Genomic DNA, 25,269 nt, shown 5'->3' with positions numbered 1-25,269 from the left:
AGCCTAAACTGCCCCAACAGAGTCCACCAGTAACAGGAGAGGCCACTAGTTCAGGTCCACAGCCAAGATCAAGGGTTGAATGTTTTAAATGTAACATTTGAGGCTATGTAACATATAGATGTCCATGGAGTCAAGATGGAGAACAAAAATGGGGAGCCAGCAAGTGGGAATAACAGTATGCCAGTGATAAGTTGTCTGGAGACAGCAGGGGTACAAAACTATCACAAAGGGTTACATCCTATCTTAATGGATGGAAAATAGGCCACTTCTAAGAGAGACACAGCCTCTGACATATCAGTTGTAAAACTGCAGTGGTTAAAGAGGAGCAGTACTTGCTTGGGCAGTCCACTCCAGTCAGAGCTTTAGGAGGGACCCCATTCCAAATGCATTTCACCAGGGTTCATCTTGACAGGGAGAGTGGAAAAGGAAGCAAGCAAGTAGGTGTGTTTGAGGATATCCCTGCAGATGTCTTGATAGGGAATGATTTTGACAATGCAGTACTTTGTCATGCAGTTATACATAGTCAGGCATGGAGACAGGCATGTGGCTCTGGTAGCCTGGGGAAGTCCCAGAAAGACACCATACCTGAAGCCAGGGCTAGTGGTGTGGCTATTTCAAGGAAGGAGCTACCCTGTAGCAGTGCACCTGAATATGAGCCACAGCTGTTGGTAGGTACTTATATTCCCTTGGACAGAGTGACTACAAAGGCAGAGGTTAGTTTTAGTACCCAGGCTGACAGTGAGGCACCACTGTCAGAGGATACCAGGCATCTTGTGGAAGGGGAAGTGGGAATAGTCACAAAATTAGAGCTGTGGCAGACTCCGCTCTCAGACTCTACACTTAGAGGCTTGATGGATATAGCTAGAGAGGCACCTGACTCAGAAGGAAAAGGGGAGTCTGTATACTAGAACAAAGGGTTACTGGATAGAGTAGACCCCTGGGGGCGCTAGAGGTTGAGGTAATACAGCAGTTTGTAGTGCCTAGAGCCTACCATCTGGCACTTCTAGCCATAGCCCATGACATTCTTTTTTACAACATAAGGGCATAAAGCATACCAAGAGACATATTATGCAGAACTTTTATTGGCCTGTGATTGCAAGGGATGTAACAGGATACTGCAGAACCTGTGAACATTGCCAAACAGTAGACAAGGCAGGAGACAAGGTCAAATCTCCTTTGATGGCTTTTCCTGTGATTGAAAAGCCATTTCAGAGGATATTGTGGAGCCTCTGAGTACCCAAGCTACACAGGGAAGAAGTATATCCTTGTGGTAGAAGATTATGCTACTAGATAACATGAAGCAGTGGCTGTATCCTCCATTGAGGCAGAAAAGGTGGTAAATGCTTTGTTAGAGATTTTCAGCAGGATAGGTTTCCCAAGAAAAACACTGACTGACAGAGATGCTAATTTCATGTCAGACCTGCTGGCTTTACTGTGGAATCACTGTGTGGTGAAGCACTTAAAGACCACCCACTATCATCCCTAGACTAATGATCTTGTGGAGAGGTTAAAATCTACAATAAGGACCATGCTACTGGAATTTACAGACCAGTTTAAGAGGCAGTGGGACAAATATTTACCCCATCTGCCATTTGTTTACAGAGAAGTACCCCAGGAATCCACATGTTTTTCACCCCTTGAGTTGTTGGGACCTTTAGATTTAATTTGTAATGAATGTGAGGGTGGAGTGTGACTCCCACAAGGACTCTGTTGTGGCCTATGTCCTAAACCTCAGGACAAGGCTCAGGGAGCTCATGGGCTTGGCCCAGGAGAACCTGATAGGAGCACAACAGCAGAAAAGGTTATTTTATGGCAGGAATGCTCGAGCCAGAGAGTATGCTGTTAGGCAGCAGGTTATGGTTCTTATTCTTGTCAGACACAATAAACTGCAGGCAGCTTGGGAGCGATCCTCCAAAGTGCTAAGGAAGGTATGTGATGTTAACTACATGGTAGAACTGTTAGGCAGGAGGCAGGATCACAGATTGCACTATGTTAGCATGATGAAATCTCACCATGATATGGAGGCCCTGGTGCTGAATATTTGCAGTGGATGGCAGTAGGAATCTGAGGGGGATCATGTGACTGATGTCCTCAGTGAGGCTTGGACTGACACATCTGTAGAAGGGGTAGCAATTTCCCAGCAGCTATCCCCTACCCAAGTTTGAGAAATCCAAGCAGTGTTACAGGAGTTTGTGGGCATGTTCACTGGAAAATCTGGGTGTACCCACCTGGTGCAGCATCATGTGGATACAGGATCCCAAAGGCCTATCAAGCAAGCCCCTTAGAGGGTGGCTGAGAAAAGAAGGAGATACAGAAAATGTTGGAACTGGAAGTAACCCAGGAGTCCAGCAGTCCCTGGGCCTCTCCATTGGTGCTGTTACAAAGGAAAGAGGGCAGTAGCAAGTTCTGTGTGGACTGCAGGAAACTAAATAGTCACATAGAGTCAGATGCTTACCCCATGCCTAGGACAGATGAAGCCTTAGAGCAGCTGCCTGGGGCTAGGTATCTGACCAAAGGCTACTGACAGGTGCTTTGACTCCCATGGTTAGAGAAAGGTCAGCCTTTGTGTCTCCTTTTGGACTATAAGAGTTCACAAAAATGCCCTTTGGAATGAAAAATGCCCCAGTGACCTTCCAGAGGCTGGTAGATCATATCCTAGCAGGAGCAGGAGATTATGCCCTTGCTTACCTGGATGATATTGCCAATTATAGCCATTCCTAGCATAAGCACCTTCAGAATATCAGGGAGGTCCTGGGCAGACTGCAAAGGACAGGGTTTATCATTAATCCCAGTAAGTGTCAGGTGGGTATGGTAGAGGTCTGCTACCTGGGACATAGAGTGGGGAGTGGTAAGATCAGGCTGTAACCTGCCAAAATTAAAGCTATTCAGGCATGGCCTGCCCCGTTATTAAAAAGCAGGTGGGGCACTCTTGGGGACAGTGAGATATTATACAAAGTTTGTTCCCAGTCATAGTACAATAACTGCTCCCCTCACAGACCTGATGAGGAAAAACAGCAGGCATTCCAAAAGCATAAGGGGGCTTTGGGAGGACCCCACTGTGTTAGCCAATCCAGATAATAATAATTTGTTGTGCAGGCGGATGCTTCGAACTATGGGATAGAGGCTGTTCTCAGCCAGGTTTCCTCAGATGGAGAAGAGCACCCAGTGGTATATCTCAGCTGTAGACTCCAACCTAGGGAAGAATGTTATGCAGCAGTAGAAAAATTATATTTTTAGCCATAGTATGCGCACAGCAGAAACTTCAACCCTATCTGTATGGAAGGAAATTCACTGTAGTTACAGACCACAATCCCTTAATATGGCTACATTGAGCCAGCCAGAAAAATGCCAAGTTACTAAGGTGGAGCCTAGGTTTGTAGGTATATGATATGACAGTGCAGCACCATAGTGAGGTCAGCAATGCCAATTCAGATGGGCTGTCAAGACAGGGTGTGGAATAATGCATTCCCAGATAGACTCATTCCTCTCAAGCAATGTTCCTCAAGGGGCACTTGAAAAACTAGCTTGAATCTTCAAAGAGTACAGAGGATATGTGATGTCCCCACACTTGGCCAGTAATCAAGGATCCTGAATCCTCACCACCGACACTGGAAAGGGACATTCTCTTAGAATACAAATGGATACACTCAGTATTTCAGGATGCAGACCTCTCTGCATCATGCACAATTTCCTTTAAGAGCACCCAGGGAACAGGTTCAGTCCAGTGGCTAGTTTCTTGCTATATCTGTCCAAACTCCCAATAAGACTCTGCACTGGCACAGCTTAGCGTTAAGTCCTTAGCTGGGGTTTAAAGTTAAGTCCTTCCACACCCTCTCTGTATAACCAGTATTATGTGTCCCTACTCCAAGCAGCTGATACACACACTCATTGAGATTTGATTTGCACACACACACACACACACACACACACACACACACACACACACACACACACACACACACACACACACACACACGCACACACACACACCTGGGAAAGGCTGGCACAAATTCACCCTGTGCCCCCTTCTGCCCATACAATAACATAGTTATCACTGCCACCAGAACCCTTGCCAGCTATGTTAAGGCTTTTACAAGGGTACCAAGTGAAATTTAATATTAATACAAATGGCAATGTTGACCAAAAGCAAGGCTTCAGGAGTGGCCTGAGCTGTCACCAAATAAATATATGCAAATAATCTCAAACCTTAAATATTTTCTAAAAAAGGACCAGCCACAATGAAATGTTTAAATATATTTAATAATAAATAAAAAACAAGAAAATACTGCATATCTATATACAGTAAACACCAGAGTTTCAGTCACAGGGAATATTAAAAATAACACTGATGAAAAGTGTCCCACAGTTATAGAAAAACAGTATTTAGCTAGTCTCACTATCTATTCCTGATTGACTAAAATAATTACTGTTCCTACTTACTGAATAGAGTAAGGCAATATGGGTGAGTCCTTGTCAAATCCAAGACAGAATACAGAATGCTGCTGAGATGTCAGTCTCTAATATTAAAACATTATTTCTGTACAGAATGACATCACACACATCTGGTTATCTGACTCTGTTTCCCTCACTATCCCCATTACTAGAAGCTACCAGGGTTTTAGCACCTATGTGTCACCATACATACAGATAGTGCTTTGCTCAGATGTGGTGTAGCTACTGTAAGTCATAATAACATAAAAACACTTCACTCTTCCTACAGAAGCTAGCATCTATTCTCTAGCACGGACATTGTGTCTCTTGCTCATTCAAAACTATGGGATAACATCTGGTATGGAGCATCTATCTCCCATGTTGGTAATGACCAGGTCTAGGATATTGGTGAGACAATGGATTAGTTGATCCAGGGCATTGGAATTTATGAATTCCAAGACCCGTTGGGAAAAGGTGTTGGTACCCGAGTAGTTTTTCCAGTTAATGGCAGGGTAGTTGAAATCACCCAGTATTAGGGTGTTTGGTTGTATCTTAATATTTTCCAGTATGTTTAGAAAGGTGTAGTGAGAATCTTGGGGCATGGTGGGGGATCTGTAGCAAGCTACAATTTGGATTGCAGTCTTACCTAGTGTTAGTTGCACCTGGAGAATTTCAGATGCATTGTGTTGGGCAACTAGCCTGGAGGTGTTAATATCCTTGGTGAATATGGACACTCCTCCACCTTTAGTGTTTCAGTCTTGGTTTGGTGGCCGAAAAGTGTGGTAAGAGTTGTAGCCTGGTATTGCAGGGGTGCTCTCTGGATCCTTGAACCAGGTCTCAGTTACTGCACAGATATCGATGCCCTCCATTTTTAGGAGTGCCTTGAGAGAGTGCATTTTGAGGTTTAGACTTCTAGAATTGAGTAGCATTACCTTCAGATTTTGCATGCTTGTAACTGTTACGGTGGTGGTTTTGTCCTTTGAAACCTTACCTAAAAAAGGCACTCTAGGGGTGGCAAGAACTTTAACCAGTAACCTAAATCCCAGGGGTGACAGGTGGAGACCATCTCTGGCAAAGCATCATGGTTTGTTGATCATATCTTCCCAGGCAGACAGATACTGGATTTCCTTTGAATGACACCAGAAGCTTAGCTAATTGTTGAAGTCAATCATTTTGTCCTTATACTGTGGTATCATTCTGGGCAAAGGCAGGATGCTACTCAGGGCTAGGGTCATACCTGCCTTGGCCACATGATCCGAGAGCTCTTCCATGACTCTTTTCATGTAGTCCAGGGAGGTACATCTCAAGTCATTTACTCCAACATGGACAATGACAGAGTCGTATTTGTACTTGTTGTGGAGTGACTTGAGTGCATGCATTATGTGGTGGATCCTGGCACCTGACAGGCAGCTAACTGTAATTTTCTCCTTGTTCAGCCTGGTGAGTGGGACATCAGTGTGCCTGACTATAGAGTCACCTATGACTAAAGTGTTGGGTACATTGTCTTGCCTTAGGGGCTGTTGTTGGGTGGCACACTGGTGTTTTGAGCTATTTGTCACTTTGGTTGTGACTGGTGTTTATTTGCATTTCAGCTACATGTAGGTCAAGTACATTTTCTTGCATTAAATACCCCAAAAGCTTTAACCTTACCCACTAGTCCTTCAGTAGCCACCTTAACTGGACCACCTGGCCTATCCAACATAGTCCCCATCCATGTATTCTGATGTCTGTTCTCCCACATCAAAGACTTATCCACTGCCTTGAGTTGGCAAAAATGCTGATCATACCAAAGCCAAGCATTTCCAGCACAAAACCTGTGAGTTTCCCTAATTGTTAAAAGAATAGGAAAGCAAAGGGTGGACTTGCTGCAGTTCTTTTTCCACAATAACTGCCATAACAATCTAGAAAACCCAATACCCAATTGACCCACATCCTTGGTGGATATCTCCCCATGCCCTTTTACCCACAGCTGCCAGTGTTGCCATGACATCCTTAACCCCTGGAGCCTCTGACACTGTGACTCTCTGTGCCCCATCCTATTATGTGAAGTCACAAACCTCTACAAAATCTCCTCTGCCAAATCAGCTCTTTCACCACTTATAGGATATGTGTCATAATCACTGGAGATGTCTGCTGAACCAAGTCTGAACTTACCTCTGCTGCTTGGCCAATGCACATAATACCTCTGCCCCAGCAACAGAGGAAAATCTCTATCACCTATCATATGACCCACTACCACTCCCAAACTTAAGTCCTCCTATAAAACAGAATAGTCTGCACGCAAAGGCACTGGACAATTTCTTCCTAAGCAAACTCTGCAGCCTTCTCCTATCACCTACACTTAAATCACACAGTAATATAAGTAAATCAACATCTGACATTATAACAACTCCCTCCCCGTGATTCACAAGAACATCATCCTCATTACATGTCATTTGCTACTACTCCAACAATTGTGGATCAGCTACTCACCATTGCAATCTCCTAGTCCTTTGGATCCAACTTCTGAGGCCTCCATCACCGGATATTCCACCTAGCCCTTTCTTTTGCATCTCTCTCTTGTTGGTACTAACTCCTACCACTTCTGAGCAAGGTCCTTCCCCTGTGCCATCCTAGTCAAAAACAGAAAAACAGAAAAAAATATTAGTAAAACTTCACCAGAACATGCTGCCAAAAAATTAAGTGTGGTAAGATCAAAAACCCTACCCCACGAAACTATGGCTCAGCCCTAAAACTGCAATAACACCCACACAAATAACCAACATGCCTCTCAATTTCATAGCACAAGAAATCTGGATGAAGCCTAAATTAATGGGGGGAAAGGCCCAAAAATAGTGGCAAACTTTAAACATTGCTCTTATAAACCAAGAAAGTTGCCGTAAGAATAGGATTTGTGTCTCATGCATTTTCTGTGGGATATAACATCTGAAACACCAATGTATATCAGTATTTATCAGCTTTAATGCTAAATATAATGTACATAGATTTGCTAAAAAAAAAGACTTATGAGAAACAGACCTAATACAAATCAATATCTAAGCCAGTACTGATGGAGTGCTTGCAGGCAGCTGAATGCTGCCAGTACTGTGCTGCACTTGTTTTTATTCTTTTTTAATTGCTAAGTCTCTACTTTCAAGACCTAGATAGCACCCCCCAGTAGATCACATCATTCTACAAAGGCTGATTTCACCAGGATAGAATACCACTTAATGCATTTTTCTTTAAACTATTCCATCCTTACTTAAAAGAACCCTACCATTAACTACTATATGGTATTACTTACAACAATACCACCTGATCCACAGCACCATCTCCCCAACCCTACCACTCTCCAAACCTCACTAAGTTATCTTAGCATCCCTGCACCCTAATAGCAACATATGAGATTTTTATGGAGAGATGATAAATCAGCAAGCAAAGGAGAGTAGTATTGCTGGAATTGAAATCATCCTCAAGTCTTGGTGTGTAACTTCACAAGTCAAACTCTGTTTTTCACAAAATCTCACCAAGATGACACTGATATATAGACTGTATTTTATATAGCATATATCATGCACAGAAGTGGGTTAAAAATAAAAAAAATATAGCTGGGTGGACAAGACCCAGGATAAAAAAGTGCACAATCCTGGTAGGCACACTAGTGCCAGGACAGGAAAAAATGACAATGTAGAATCCTCAAGACATGGAAACATTCTGTCAATGGGGCTAGGCCAGGGTCTGGGGGGGGGGGGTGACCACCCTGCTGTAGAGGGAAGTAGTAATCCACTAAAATCTCAAAAACTGATAAGCCAAAAAGAGCCATAAAGATGACAGAGTGGACTATTGAGGATAAGAAAGAAATCAAATATTGTTACTATTTTACAAGAAGCCCAGAATTTCCAGACAGAAGATATACAAAAAGACTAAGAGAGAAATCAGAGGAAAGAAAAATATTTGCCCAAGAAAAACTGTCAAAAGCTTCAAATGCAAATGTGTGTTCATTAATACATCAGGTTATGAAAAACATTATATAGACTGAGAAATCTTTTGCTGTTTGGAAAAATAAGTACCTAAGGAAGTGTAAGAATATGAAGAACAGAATCTAGAGATTTTTTTAAAAGTATAAAAAAACAAATATGGACATGATAAAGAACTAGAGATCTGATATGGTGCAATATTTATGCAAAGGAGAAAGCCAAATTAATCCATACAAAAAAGCAGCCCAAAGATATTCAAAGAGAAATACAGGCAAAGAAATCCAAATATGGAAAATTTCACAATACAAAAAAGAGGATCACAAAGAGGGACTGTAGAACAGAAGATTAGTAAAGTAGAAGTTAAAAAAATAGAAGCTGAAGTGATGGAATACCTGAGAAGTGAAGGATATGGTGCAGAAAGTCTAACACAGGTTATATCACAGTACAATGGAATAAGAACCCCCAAGTAAGGAGAAACAGAAGGAGCAGGAGACATCCAAAGTAAAAAATATGGACATGGGAAAGAAAAACAGATTTAATGTGGTGCAATAGTTATGCAAAGCAGAAAGCAGCAGTATCATTGCTGCCTCACAGCAAGAGGTTATCCCGTTTGATTCTCAGCTGGAGCGCCTTCTGTGTGGAGTCTGCATGTCCTCCCTGTGGTCAAGTGGCATTCGAAAGACATGCGTGAATGGGGGTGCCTTCATTGAAGGTTGGGCGTTGGGCTGACACCTCGGCACCCTAAAAACCTACAGCCAATCATTAGCGGACCAGAGTTCCGCTGTGGCAACCCCTAACTGGGAAAAGCCAAAAGACACAATAACAATAACAAAAAGAGCGGCACCAAAGATATTTGAAGAGACATACAGGCAAAGGCATCCAAATAAGGAACACTTTACAATACAAAAAATAAAAAGAGGAAAAGTAGAAAAGAGGATTAGTAATGAAGAAGTTAAAGAAATAGAAATTATCAGTTGCCATATGAAGATACTTTGGAGCCTTCCATAGGAAATCAGTATAAAAGTTTAGTTGGAGTTGCACAGCAAGGAAGGAACAGAAAACTGTGGCAACTCTGATAAAGTCAATGTTGTGGAGAGATAGGCCAGTAAGTTCCCATATGAAAGAGCAATGAATGACAAAGGATGAAACTGAAGAGAATGTGGTGCAGGAAGATGATCTAGAACTTTTTGTAGAAGCCTTCAGGAAATGGAGAGCAAAGAATGCACCCTCATTTTAGAAGAAAGGTATTTAAGAGAAGAGTTGCTTGATTTAATAGAGATGGAAAGACATATTAAGACATATTAAGATCAATGAAAGAAATAGACTACAGAAAGTCAATAAAGCCCAAAAAGTTAGAAGTTTGATAAAGCAAATGAACACAGTAATTAGGACGGTTCATAGAGACGCATGCAATATAAGAGAAGTAAATAAGATAAGTTACTGTGCAGCTAAATTAATAGCAGATAAATTCTTACCACAAAAACACAGTGCAGTAAGGGGAAAGAAGGTGAGAAATCAAATGTCATCACAGAATTATCAGAGACAACTATAAAATAATTAAGACAATGTGTCACAGTTAAAAGAGTATAGAAGAGGGAACAGATCAACAACAATACTCAGAAATATAGACGTGATAAAAGCAATGCACAGTATCAGAACAGACCAGGGTCTATTGTGCGAATAATAAACTAAAAATATCAGTACAGACAGGAAAAAGATATACAGATAAATATAAAGGAAAAGTACAAAATAAGCAATTTATTGATGACCCAAAACAGTTTTACTAAGAATTGGAAAACAAGGCATAAGGAATTCAAACATCACCAAAAAAAGAAGAAATAGATACATTTTGAAGAAATATCTATGAAAATCCTGTGAAACATAACAAAGATGCTGAATGAATAGGAGGTGGTAATAGAAAGAATAAGAAGTTCAAATGTACAAGATATGAAATGGGATGAAGTAAAGGCCAGAGAGATTGAAACAAAGGTAAAAAAAAGCTCCTAAGTGGAAAACTCTATGCCCAGATGCAGTACCTAGCAAACTTCCCCTTGCAGGAACAATGGGGCAACACTGTCTGGTTAAATGACTTGTTCAAAATCATACAATTTTCAACTGTAAATTAAAAGAACCAAACTGAAGACTATGGAGTAAAGCTCTTTAGCAGCTCATGTTCTTAAACCTCTTTCTTAAACTGCCATTTGAACAGTGTTCTCAGTTTCCTAACTGTAACTAACAAGCACATAATGATAAACCAAACAATATGTCCCACTTCAGTACCACTGTCATCAGCCAAGCAGCACAAATTAGGCACTAAGTCACCTAGTGTAATATGTAGTCAAGAAGTCAGACTAAAGAAAAATAACCAGAAAAGCTAGTATGTGTGCCATTGTGAATATGTGTGCTGAAATACTTTCAAATGGTTTTCAAACTGGGAAATGAATTACACCTAGCCTGATATAAACAGACTAAAGGCAGGGTGCAGTCCTCACCCCAGCACATTGCCAGTGATGCCACATGGCAGCATACTCCTGAGTATGAGGTCACGAGGTATTCTGAGAGCTTCATAAAGTATATATTTGCTTGTGTGTGCATGTGGGTATCTGTATGCATGTGTGTTTTGTATTTATGTGCACCGCTTGATAAAAATGCACAAGTGATTATGAAACTGCTTTAGATGGGGTTTAGAGTTTCACAGGTAAATACTAGGCTATCAGTCGGCAGACTATTGCAAACTTAGCCAGTAACCAGAGGTCAGAATCCAGCCCTGTACCTTGTATGTATGAGTTTTTTTTTTGTTTTCGTTTTTCACATGTTTGCATGATGCTTAGCTCGTTTGCATGACTAGACCACCCATGTATCAGACATGACCCAGGCAGCCAAAATAGAAACCGGATGCATTCAATTAATACTACTGGGCATTGCACAAACTTGGTAAGTGAGGCTGTGCTGCATTGCGCTAACACCGTCAAGTTAACAATGAATACTAATATAGGGGTTGTCATGTAACTAATCCTGTGGCAATAGGTGGTAAGTCTAGACCTAGAGTGGAAATGGTTCAGGTTCTGGGTTCTGGGTTCTAGTATAGGGCGAGAAAAATTTCTTTTACTGTGTTGATATTGCAGATTACACAAATGAAGTGCAACACAGGGAAGTGTTTTCTCAACCTTCTTGTGGCAATTGCTGTAAGTTTTGGACTACTGTACACATGGTCCTGGTTTCAAAAACTGCATATTCCATGCACTTTTAATGTTGTTCCACATCATGTCATATTGACTGTCACTCATAACACCTGACATAGTGTAGCTGATATTAATATTTACATGTATGAAGACTGAGATACTAATATTGTGTCAGTTATTTACCTATTCATTTATATGGGTATTGTGCATACATTATTAAAAGTATGGCTATGGGTATAATGTGTATTATGTACTATGTTCATGCAAGTATATTTCTGTAATCCCATTTGAATAACAGAACTACAAAAGTGGCTGTACATCAACTATCCTGGAATTGCACTGCTTTTTATGTTTTTTTTTCTTTTTTTTTATTGCCCACTGTTGTTTGTACATCACTTAGTATAGCACAAACAGATACACCCTGGCTTACCGTGCTTGTGTGATAGTAAGCAGGGAGCAGCTTTTTCAAAAAACAGACAGTGCACATTCTCAGTAAGCCTAATACATGCAACTGGTGGGAAAACATATATTTAAAGCGGAGTTGGCAGGAAATGTTCATTATACATTGATCTCCATCTTTAGGAGACATGGCTAGTGTTGGAGAGGGTGCGTGCTTTTGAGCACAACATTGTAGTGTTCAGGAGTCTAAAGTCTTTGTTGGGCTCCTAGTAAAGGAGCATGGCCCATGCCTTTTGCAGAGGGACTACTCAAGTACACAGTATAAGTTTGAAGTCTGGACTAGACTGGTTAGGGCTTTGACCAGTGCAACAGGTATCCCATGCACTGGTGAGCAGTGTCACCATCATTATGATGATCTCCATAGCAGGAAGAGGGATACCCTTGATCATTGGATCAGAGAATGTAGAGCAGGGAATACTCCACAGATGTGTAAGTATAAACTGCATTGACCAATTGTAAAAGGTATAGCTGAATATAGTCAAGACTGGTAATCATAATGGCATTCTGTTTTGTTTTTCTTTTTAAACAGCTGCTGAAGAAAGGGCCCAAATGTGAGGTCTCATGGACCACGCCTGGCAAGGATAAGAGAAGCATGTGGCATGTATGCATATAAAAAGTACTGCTATTGCAACTTTAACTATTAAAGATGAATTACTTATTATTTCAGATAGTTGTATATTACTGAGCATGCATATCTCAATTGCAAAAGAAAGCATGAATGGTGCCTTACTATGTAGCACAAAGCAACTGTTTCACATTCTCAAATAACAGTGAGCAGGCATGTATAAAGTGTAAAAGGAAAGTATGAATGCATTAGTCTGTAGTCCAAAAGAAGAGTACAGTATTATAGTAGTCAGCGGTCGTGGGTTCAAAGACCACTCTTCCCAAATATACAATAGTGTGCCAATAGTGTTATGTTTTCATCATTATATGCACAATACTGACAGCTAATCATCATTATACAAGTTACTTTCAGACCTCAATACCTCTGGCATGAATGGCCTGCTGTCAAGTGTAATCATGCATATGTGCAATATATGCACACGTGAATGATGTACAGCTGCAATCTGATCAATACTACAGTGTCCATCTGTTACTGCAACTGGTCTTTAAAGTAATAAAGAAATTTCTTAGGAGCTGCTAGTGTTAAGAGTAAAACATAATACAATAGTGTGAAATAAATGTAGAAAGCTTTTTCTATATTAACTATGAAGGTAGCAATGTTTTCCTGTTTTCTTTCTCTCACCCCACCAACTTTCTTAATTTTGTTATTGTTTAATTTGTTTTCATTTTGGTGTTACGTATAATTTTGTATTTCTTTGTTTTAATTTATTATTTCTAATTTTGTTTGTATTTTTGTTATTTTGTTATCATTATGTTTAACTTTTGTTTTTCTTTGTTCATCTATTTATTTTATGTGTCTATTTTTTATTTTCATTTTTTATTTTATAAGTGTATGTAAATTTTTTTTTATTACTTCAGCACAGCAGGGTAGGCAGGTCCCATGTAATCCTCCTATTCTCACTTCACTAGCTACAGCCCAAAGGCCCAGCACATCTGGGCTACAGCCTGGCAGCACCTCCTATGCACCTCCTGCACTACCTGGGCCCTCAGGTGGTTTTGCCCCAGAGGATAGGCCTGTGGTCCCTTCTGGGACCAATGGTGGAAGAGGTGTATTTATCACATGGAATGAGTTGTCAGGTATAGTGCATAGGAGACACTGGATGGAGCACCTGCTCTCTGTCCTGATACAGAGTACCCATCAAAGATGCACACAACGGGCACCACAGCTTTAGGCACAGTGAGGGGACAGTGGTGATAGTCCACTGAGTAAGAACTTGAGTCCTACTGTCACCCATCCTGATGTCCATGAGACCTAGATTTCCCCACCCTCACCCCAACCACGGTGTTCACTCCCCACTTGTGTCCTTCACAATCCCTGTATCTTGTCTTGCATGTCCTATCTGTCAGCAATTGCTTCCTCACCTTAACTACTTGCATGCCCCAGACATGCCTAGGTCCCTTCCCCAACAATCCTCTCTCACCAAAAAAAAAAAGGGGCACTTGTCCCCCCTGAAAAAATTGCCCCATACATAGCTCTGCATTTCACACATGTCACATGTCTACTTGATTCGGTCCAATTGGCTATACAACATGATTATGTTGTTGTCACCTGTGCTGCTGGAGATGACAGTCCAAATTCAGCTAACACTGTATACATCTGATCAGTTTTTACTGCTGAAGAAATGGATAGCTATGGTTCTTTCCTACACCCTTTCTGCACATTCCTGCCCTCCTTTCACTTTGTTTTTCCCCCTGCATGCTCCCCATTTCACCACTTTCCTATCTTCCCCATTTCTTTTCTTTAAAGAATCATTGCATGCTGGTACACAACGCACATGATCGCTAAGCAATGGTAAAAGGCAGTAGTATCAGTAAATGTATGTAAAATCATCAGACACACTTGTAAAATTCATGCCTACACCCCATTTTGAACCCAGAACCATCTACCTCCAAAAACAATGCATTAACCTGTCCGGACACAGAGTCATCTCTTCAGCAGGTGAATTTTATGCAATCAATATTAACGGTTGCATTTTATCTTTATATTTACCTTTTGTACTCCCCATTGCTTGCTCCTTATATCACCAGTGTCATTTTATTTATTTTTATTTTATTTTACATTTGTTGACAGGGCTAGACTATCTGGATATATGTCCATTTTCAGTAGAGGCCTGGGGAGAAAAGCTCCAATAAGTATTATATGGTTTCAGAAGGTGTTACAAAAGAAGTAATAACAAGTATAAAACTAATAGTAAACAACTAGTAAATGAAATTTTTTTTTTTTTTTTTTTTAATCAGGAGATTGCGTATTACAATCTGAGAACCAAAAAATACATAAACTACAACCTATGTAAGGTGCTTCACAAAGAACATTACAATACAAAAAATGAATACATAAATTTTATAAGAGGAATGCTGAAGTGTAATGAGAGGTAAAGAAAAACTGAAAGGAGTGTAGAGAGAGAAAAAAATAGGGAAGAAGGAAAGTAAAGAAGAAAGGAGAACAGAGTAAGTCTTGTTATGTTTCCAACAGAGTTTGAGAACAGGCAGTCACCTGTAGAGTTATTAGGACATAGACTTTTTAAAGAAGTACTGTGTAGATGGGTCTAAAAAGTGGGGGAGAGGTCTGGGATCAGATATCTGAGGGTTGATTATAGCATATTTTCCACCAAAGTTGGAGAACAGGCAGTGTGTGTTGAGTTATAGGGTGTAGTAGGGAAAAAAAGTCAGAAGACAAGAAAAGAAATAGTATTAGTCTGGGTTACTACAGGGGCATAGCCATTTTGTATTGAGATACAGTTTTAGATTCCTTTTGAAAAGTGGGAGAGAAGTCAGAGATGAGATATCTGAGGGTAATTTATTCCATATTTTTCCAACAGAGTTTGAGAACAGGCAGTCACCTGCAGAGTTTTTAGATATAGTGGTTTTGATTAATAGTTTGCTTGAAGAGCGTAGCTGTTTCTGATTATAGTAAGGTGTGATGTGGCAAGAGAGTATTTGAGTTTTGGAGGGTTGGTGCAGGGTTTTGTGGGCTATTATGAGTTGTTGAAGTTTGAGCTGATTAGGAAGTTCTAACCAGCTTAGTTGTTTTAGGTTCAGGCAGTGATGTGTTCTAAAAGGGGCTCCTGTAACAAATCTAGCAATATTATTGTAAGATATTACTAGCTTTTTGAGGTTATTCTTTGATAGATTGGTGTATATAGGGGAAGCATAGAGTAAAGTAGAGATAAGGTGAGTTCTGGCTAATGTAGTTCTTGCAAGTGGAGTAAGAAAGGGTTTGATTCTGTAGAGGGTTCCTATTTTTTTGTTCACTGATTTTATAGTAGTGTTGATATGATTGTCAAAGTTTAGATTGTTGTCTATTGTTATTCCTAGTAATTTTGTGGTAGCATCAGGAGAAATTATAGTACTGTCACTGGATGTAATAGTGAAGTGTAAGGGGATGTGCCTTCGGGTAGGTGTGAAGAGAAGCAGTTTAGTTTTCTTGGGGTTAAGTAGTAGGCAGCGATGTGAGAACCATTGTTCTACAGTGTTAAAGGCTTTTTGTGTAAGAGACTGGAGTTCTGTTTGACAGGTAGATGTACAGATAATGGTAGAATCATCTGTATATTGAATAGAGATAGTATTTGGGATAGCTAATTGTAGGTCGTTGATAAAGATGGAAAAAAGAAGTGGGCCTAAGATGGAGCCTTGTGGCACCCCAAGAGAGATGGGAAGATGATCATATAGTGAATTTTTCCAAAGTACTGCCTGCTGTCGGTTTTCAAGGTAAGATTTAAACCAAGTTATGGCAAGAGTATCAAGTGAAAGAGAAGTCAGTATGTGCAGAAGTAGTTGGTGGTTCACCATGTCAAACGCTTTAGATAAGTCGATGAAGAGTGCAGATGAAAGACTATTTTCGTTGCGATTAAAGTTGATGGAGTTTGTAAATGAGAGCAGTGCGGTGGTGGTACTGTGGGAAGGTCTAAAACCATGCTGACAATTGGCTAGTAGGTTGTTTTGTAGAAGGTGGTTTAGCAGTTGTTTATGGATACATTTTTCCAAAATTTTAGCAATGGGGGATAATAGTGCTATAGGACGATAGTTAGAGAAGTCCCTAGAGTTTCCCCCTTTGTGTAGTGGGATGATGTGAGATATCTCCCAGATTGAAGGGATAGTTCCTTCATTAATAGATCTATTTATCAAAATAGAAATGGGATAGGCAATGGCTTTAGCTCCTATTTGCAGGAATTCAGCAGGAAGATTGTCTGCGGAGGGGGTGGTAGGTTTAAGTTTTTGGAGTAAGGATGAGATAAAGGAAGTAGGAATAGGTAGTAGATGAAATGGGGGCGTGAATTAGCAAAAGATGGAAGTAGCTTAGAGGTATCTGGAGATAGGTTGCTAGCAAGAGTTTGAATATTGTTTGTGAAGAAAGAGTTGAAAGCATTAGCTGTTTGTGTAGGATTTTCTGGGTTAGAGTCTTGTGGGTCAGGTGTTATAGATTGCCCTGGGGATAGAAGATTATTAATGCTGGTCCAGAATTTTTTAGGTTCCTTTTTGGATGCTTGTTGTAGATTAAGGTAGTAGTTCTTTTTGTCTGTCAGGATGGCTTTTTTTTGTACTAGCTAGATTCTTAGTGTTACGCCATTTTGCCCAGGATTTGTTTCTGATAGTGATTTTTTGTCTAGTATTGTTGGTCAGCCAGAGGGCAGGTTTGGCTTTGGTCCTGATAGTACGTATTGGTGCGTGATGGTCAAGAATAGCAAAAAATGTGGAATTGAAGTACTGTACTGCATCATTGAGAGGAAGAAATTTTAGAGGAGACCAGTTACATTGTCTCAGTTCTGTCAGAAAGGATTCTGAGTTAAATTGCTTTTTAGAACGTAATGTTCTGACTGTGTTTTGAAGGATTAGATTGGTTTTATGCCTAATAATATATGTTAAAGAGTGGTCACTTAGATTGTCTGGAAGGGTGCCAGTTTTATAGGTTTGTTGGGGGGTGTTAGTAAGTATCCAGTCTAAAGTGGTATCCTTGTTATTGTTTTTATTAGTTCTGGTAGGGCAGGTAATTAGTTGTGAGAAGCCATGTAGGTTTATGTGGGAGGTGGGGTTTAAGTTGTTACAAGAATTCCAATTAATATTTAAGTCACCTAAGATATATGTCTCTTGTGGGAGATTAGTGGAGAGCCAACTGAGGATATTTTCAAGAGCATAAATGTTATTTCCTGGGGGAAGATACATACAAATTATGTATATGGCTTTTCTTTTGTTGACTTGAAGTTTAGAGCAAATTATTTCAGCACTATTGACTATGGGAAGGTTCAGATTTATAGTACTGATTTGTAGCTGGGTTTTATAGAGAATTGCTACACCTCTCCCCCTTTTTTATTGAGTGGTCAAGACTAATAATGTCATACCCAGGTGGGGAGATTTCGTTGTCTTTAATGCTAGGTTTTAGCCATGTTTCTGATAGGCAGAGTATGTCAAATTGGTTGACATCTAGCAGGGCATGGACTTGAGAAATTTTGTTGCAAATACTACGTATGTTGAGATGGGCTATAGTGAGCGAATTGGTAGATTTGTTAGGTAGAGCAGGCCTAGTTGTGTTATTGTTGTAGTTTCCTATGGTCTGGGTATAGTGTGGGCCAGGGTCTGGATTAATATCACCATCCAATAGTGAGTGGAGGAGTGTTGAGTGCTTAGGTTGTAGAGGTTTCCAAAAGTAGTCAAATAATTTTCTTGTTTTTTGGTTATGGAATTTAATGTGGGATAGTCTGTGGTATTTGGCTAATAGGTAGTTGGGCTTGTAAATGAGATTTAGGAAGGTTGCAGAAAAAGGTGTTATAGGTGTAGAGGTGTGTATGGAGGGAAAGTTAAGGGTAGAGTGCAAAGGTAATTCATAGGATGTTAAGATATAGGTAGTTGCTAGAGGAGTTATAAGTGAAATGATAATCAGTATTTGAATTAGAGAAGGGTTCACTGTAGTGTGCATTGTTGAGGAAGTGGGAATTTGAGAGAGACTGAGAGATAATAGTAAGTATATATGAGTTAGAGGAGGAGGAGAGTTGGGTAATTGGTAAGTGAGATGTGTATGATAGGGGTGGGAGTGTTATAGATGATAATTGTTTGATTGGTGTGAGTAAGGAAGGGGTGTGGTTTCTGGAGGGATAAAAGTAGGAGCACTAGGGGTGGGTGGGATTTGGGGGTGGGGTAGGGGAGCGGAGTGAGCCCGAAGGGTGAATGGAGTGGGTAGAGACAAGAGAGCAGAATATAGAGGAAGACAATCAGTGAAGTGGGAGACTCAGCAGGTAAGTCTAAAGGTAGGAGAATGTAGACAATATTCAGAGGCTAAAAGCAAGAAAGTCAGGAAGGTAGAGGAGAAGACAATGATAAGGATGCCTTAGGACAAGGAGAGTTAATATATAAGTGAATCCGGGGAAACTGGGAACAGAGTTATGGGGGTAAGGATACAGAAATAGGGTGGAAAATACAGTATAGAAAGTTAATTAATGAGAAAGCTAAGTACTGAGACGCCACCTAGTGGTCAGTCAGTGTGTGGCAGTGGAGATGTATCCTGCTAGATTTGAGGGTCTAAAGGGGAGTGAGGATGAAGTAGTTTGGGTGAAGGGGATAACTAAAGGAGGTATGGATAATATACAAGAAAGAAGAGAAGGACTGGGGGGGGGCTGGCTGCTGGCTAGCCTACCTGAGAACCTACTAATGTTTTAACATGTATTTCGTTTGAGTTTATCAGTTTCAGCATCAATACATACTTTCAATGCCTTTCCAAAGAAAAGGTTTCTCTGATAGTTGTAAGGTAATGTCCTTAGTTTGCCCTAATGTTCCAAAGCTTCTGGCTGGGGATATTCAGGTGTTTGGTGCAGAGACAAGCTGGAACACAGTGCAAATGCCTTTAGGGACTCTACCAGGTTTAGTGTAAATGAACTTCCTTTTGGTAAATCTTTCAACATCTTTGCTACTTCAATGTGTCGGCAGCCCACAATGTTCTTTCCACTGATGCATTCTATGTCAGCTCCCACATTTATCAGTTTGTTTTGGTCAGCTACACTACCTTCCTTTATGCGCAACATATTTTCAACATTAACTGTAGCATCATTACACAACAAACATTAATGTTCTATAAAGCCTTAGTACACAATCCTCATTTAGGTTTATAAAGCATGTGTGCACCATGCTTTCATATCGTGCAGTCTTGCTAAGTAAGGCAAATAAAACTTTTGATAAATAACAGAAATGAGACTAGTACTGAATAGTATTAGTTACAGCTTTACTTGGAACCAGTTCTATGTGACCAAAAAACAGAATTATCACTGGCTGAAGTCAATTACTACCTGCAAGTAACAGGTGTATGCAACAGCAGTGAAGTCTGCAATTTTCTGTTCAGTGTGTAAAATACACATTCTACTCAACTGACTCTACAGCACCATCTGTTAATGCACTGATCCAACCTCATTTTGGTTCAGATGGTACTGGGTTCATATACAGGTGTATGTAACAGTTTCACATACTTTTAAGTCTAAATAAAAATTATAAATCAGGATACTTATGATTTTTATCATTTTTGTGGAACATGATATTGATTTCAAATACAGGTTTATATAATAGCTGTAATGGCTTTTGTCATAGGTGCATGTCATTGCAAGATACGCACCATCACACACAAATTCTCTAAAGAAAAGAAATGGTAAAGATAGGAAAGTTGTGAAATGGGAAAGAAGCAAGGGGAAAAACAAAGTGAAAGCAGGGCAGGAATGTGCAGGAAGGGTGTAGGAAAGAACCATAGCTATCCATTTCTGCAACAGCAAAACACAATAATATATGATGAATATTAGCTGAATTTGGATTGTAACCTCCAGAGGGAGAAATGACCACAGCACAATCATGTTGTATAGTCAATTGGATCAAATTTAGGGTTTCATAAGGACACTTGTGTGAAATGGGGAGCTATGTATGGGACAATATTCTTTTTGGGAGAGGTGCCCTTTTCTTCTTTTGGGCACAGAGAGAAGAATGTTGGGGTAGGGACCTATGCATGTGTGGGTAAGGTAAGGTGGGAAGGTGAAGGAGCAATATCAAACAGACAGGCCATACAAGACGAGACACAAGGATGGTGAAGGACACAAGAGGAGGGCGAACACCATGGCTGACAAAAGTGGACATCAAGATCCCATGGAAGTCAAGTTTGGAGACAGTCATAAATGAGTCCTCACCCAGTTGATTGTCATCACAGTCACCTCATTGCGCTGATGGCTGCAGTGTTTGATGTCTGCATCTCCTTGTATTATTCAGAACAGTGATGGTGTCTCCACCTGGCATAGGTGTGCAACAACTGTGTGGCACACAATCCTATGCACCATCCCTAGTAATTCATCATGGGTGATAAAATTGTCACCTCTACTACTGCTCTACTGCTCCCAGAGGAAACCACTGGCCTATCCTGTAAGGCAGAACTACCCGAGTGCAAGTAGTGCAGAGGCAGCAGAGGGGGGGGTGCTATCAGGTTGTGTCCTGATGGGCTGGGATGTGGTGCTGTAGCCAGTGGAGTGGGGACAGATGGCTCCCATGGGACAGGCCTACCAGTCTGTGCTATGGAAAAAAAGCAAAATAAAAAAGGGGTGGGGGAGATGAAAACATGGGAGAACATTAGCAACATCATAAGTAACAAACAAAGCAGTGATACAATTATTTCACTCTTATTATGTTACCTTTACTTTAAATAGTACAGAGTGTAAACAAACTTTTTTATAACGTTTCTAAATACTCACTTGATAACAAATGCACATTATACTACAGATTTCAGCCAGTAATCCTTGATGTGCACATATATTGCCCATATGCAGGCTCCAGTTATACTAACTACATTTTCCCACAGGCTATTTGTGCCACTGCTAGAGAGGTCTGCAGTTACAGTGCAATAATGATGAAAACATAACAGTACCTACAACTGCTGACTACTGTGTACTACCATACTATTCTGTGTTGTCACAAAGTAATGCATGCATACTTTCCTTTTACAGTTGAGAGATCTATGCTCTGTTTTATAGTACTATATTTATAGGCCTCAAACTCTTACAGCAATAAATGTGGACAAAATCATATGCAATAGGGGGCCAAAGTCTGAAAAATAGGGATGACTCTTGCATACTGGCTCTTATAAACTTATTAAGGTTTTGCACTTGCATGACAGTTCTGAAGGGTCTGAGGTCTGAATCTCATGTCTGACATTATTTAGTGATGTCATTCCTCAACCCTTATGCAATTATTTGACTGAAAACCACAACTATATCTGTAACTATACAAAAACTGGACATTCTGTGGAAATTTGTACAGCTGACAGGTATTACTACATTACATATCAACTAAGCCCATACCTCACGACCTATTACAGCAAAAATGTGGACCAAGCAATAAATATGGGGGTACAAAGGTGCACAAATAGCAACACATTTTACATATTCTTCTAAAAACTTAGAAAAGTGATACAATAACAAGCTTTGCATTAGCACAGATAATCTGAAATGTATGAAGTATTAGACACAAATGTCATTTTCTGACTGTAGTCCTCAGTGTTTTGCCAAAGGTTTGCCAGACAAACACAATCTATGAGAAACAAACCAAAATTATGAGTCAACAATCTGAACATTCTGCAAAACCTGTACAGCTGAGAGGTATTATAAAGCACTGTTTAACTTTTAATGCTACAATAATACTACTGTTGTGATGCATACATACCACATGCTGTTCACATCCTTGCTAATTGACTTTCATGGGCTCTTACATTCAGATCATGATCTGCCTCTGCTGTGGAAAAAACAGAACAGAACAGAATACCAAATAGAACAGAACAGCATACCAGCAGTTTTGAGCTATTACAAGTAATGTCTGAAACTCATACTTATACATCTGTGGGGTATCAGCAGTCCAACATTCCTCAATCTAATGGTCAAAGGTATCCCTCCTCCTCATCTTGAGGTCTCGGTAATGGTTCCTACACTGTTCACCAGTGGAGGGGATAATGGTAGTACTGGTTAGATCCTGGGCCAGACTATTCCATGCCTCTGTCCTTGATTGTGAGCTATGATAGTACCTCTGCAGGAGCCAGGGCCCATGGTCATTCACTAGGAGTCCAATAAACACTTTGGACTCCTGGACACACCACCTTTGAGCTATAAGTTTCAAACCTTCTAAAGAAATACTTTCCATGTCTGTCACAGAGCAAGACCAATGTAGAATGATGTTTTCCTGCCAATTGCATGTATCACGTTTACTGAGAGGGCACACATTTTGATTTGACATTTGGAAAAGCTTCATGTCGCTTACCATCATGCAAACAGGGTGCAAAGGGTGCAACATGTTTGTGCAATGGTAAGCAGTGCAGAACTTTGGTAAGTAATGCAATTTCTATGTTATCTGAGATACAGGCAATTCTGTAACTGTGTTGGTACAATGGGAAGTGCATGCCAAGGAATATACTTGTCTGAACATAGTACACATTATACCCACAGTCATACCTTTGCTAATAACTAGACAATATATAGATTAATAAATAATTACATAACTGACACAATATTACTGTGTCAGTCCTAAATCATATAAATATTATAAAAGCTACACTAGGTCAACTGCTATAAGTGAGAGTGACTATAATGTGAATTGGAACAACATTAGACTTGAACAGCATGCACTGTGTTTGAACCCTGGACCATAGGGATGCTAGTTTTGCACTGACAGCTACTGCCACAGGAAAGTTAGAAAAACCCTTCTCTATGTGTGTCAGTTCATTGCTAAATACTGCAATGTTGCAACAGTAAAACAAAGACTATACACCTTGTACTCAAACCCAGGACCATCTACACTTCAGACCTAGACTTAACATTTACTGCCACAGAGTAAGTTACATAGCATCCCCTAAGTTAGTATTCATTGTTAAGTTCTTGCTGTTAACTGCAGCACAACGGCACTTAGCAGGTTTGCATGATGCACAATTACATTAATAGAAAGCATCCATTTTCTATTTTTGGCTGTCTGGATCCTGTCTGCTACCTGGGTGGTCCAGTCGTCCATTTTGAGCAATGCTGGTCTACACGCACAATTGATTAGCATAGCCAAACCTGTTTGTGCTATGCAGCTCATCATGCAAACAATTCCCCCCATCATCCATTAAAGTAAGACTGAAGGAGAAAAAAAGGGGAAATACAGTTTGTTACTACATAGGAGGCATGTCTGCATATATCTGGATTTCAAATCTTACTCCAGTGTACCTTCAGAAAACAGGATGGGTGCCTTATCCCTGTTTACCACACAAACAACTTGACAGCAAACAAGTTTAAGTTATCCATCACACAACAGTCTTCCACAATGTATTTTAACTGATATCAAGCCATTAGTTGTTATTTATGCATGTATTATATGAAATAGATTTGGATGTACTGCACTTAGTGATCACACAACTTGTTAGGACTATTGCTTGAAATTATACCAATCTGTGTTGATTGGCTATTCAGCAGTTATCTGACCAGTACTCAGAGATATGCAGTGTGAAAGCCAGTCTACCTCATTTACCTTATATTGTGTGTGTATATTAACTGGAAATAGTATAATATGCAGTTGTCAGCAAATGAAAGCCAGGTTGGATGGCACAAAAGTGCATACACTGCTCTTTTGGTGGTGGGAGCAAAGGTGAATTGTTGTTATGGCACATACGAGGGTATATCGTTCTTTTGAGGGGGTGAGCCAAGCTTAGGTCATGTTATGGCACAACTTCTCTATGTAAAAATATTCCATTACAAACATATGATGCTAAAGTGAGGCCATGCATTGGTCACCAGTACTTTGGAGAGTTATGAATGTGTGAGTCTTGCATGGCTGAAGGCTACTACTTTCTAATAGACCCATACAAGTGAAACAACAGGTGAAGCCATGGTGGTGCAGTGGCAGCATTGTCGCCGCATAGCAAGAGGTTCTCCCGTTCGATTCTCAGCTGGAGTGCCTTCTGTGTGGAGTCTGCATGTCCTCCCGACAGTCGAGTGGCATTCGAATGACATGCATGAATGGACATGCCTTCGTTGAAGGTTGGGCGTAGGGCTGGCACCTCGGCACCATAAAAAAATCAACTGCCAATCATTAGCGGACCAGAGTTCTGCTGTGGCGACCCCTAACCGGGAAACGTCGAAAGACAAACAAACATACAAGTGAAACAACTCTCTGCTGTCACATGTTACTTGACTTTCTGTAAACATCTCCCACCTATTACCTGCTTACTGTACCACATAATGGAATACAAGTACATGCCATAATTGTATTATACATTAAAATACATGTTCAGGACTTACCTTGTAAATGTTGTGTCTGTACTCCACACTTTGTGAAATCCCTAGGAAAAAACAGCATGGTGTCTGCATAAATGCTTTATATTTTGTTGAATAGCTTCACAAGATTAGTTGATTAGTATACAATTCACCTGCTTATGCAGTAATTATCATCTCTGGAGCACAGACTAAGACAGATGCAATCCATTAATAATGTATTCCATTATGAAAAGGCAAATGTGTAGCTAGCCAAGTTGATGCGGTGGAGAGTTAGTACATTGTTCAACTCACGAAGACAACCATATTTCTTCACAGTATATCTCTACAGAGGAATATTGCACTCCAGTAGGTATGTTCCCATTTTATTAC

At 40.3% G+C, this 25,269-nt stretch overlaps 1 long non-coding RNA gene across 1 annotated transcript in view; it reads right to left on the bottom strand.

The window, feature by feature from the left end:
• The window catches only part of LOC122796049, a 28,342-nt gene extending 3,376 nt beyond the window's left edge, over positions 1–24,966 (bottom strand). The window contains exons 1-2 of the long non-coding RNA XR_006363905.1: positions 24,925–24,966; positions 6,904–7,043 (exon numbers count right to left, since the gene is read on the bottom strand). This is a non-coding gene — a long non-coding RNA (uncharacterized LOC122796049). The remainder of the gene's footprint in view (positions 1–6,903; positions 7,044–24,924) is intronic.
• Positions 24,967–25,269: the final 303 nt, after the last annotated feature.

This window comes from Protopterus annectens, chromosome 2.part2, assembly GCF_019279795.1.
Source record: "Protopterus annectens isolate FY-2018-M chromosome 2.part2, PAN1.0, whole genome shotgun sequence".
In the NCBI taxonomy this organism is placed as follows: Eukaryota; Metazoa; Chordata; order Ceratodontiformes; family Protopteridae; genus Protopterus; species Protopterus annectens.
The sequence above is the reverse complement of the archived record's forward strand: the minus strand, read 5'-3'. Positions and strand labels throughout refer to the sequence as shown.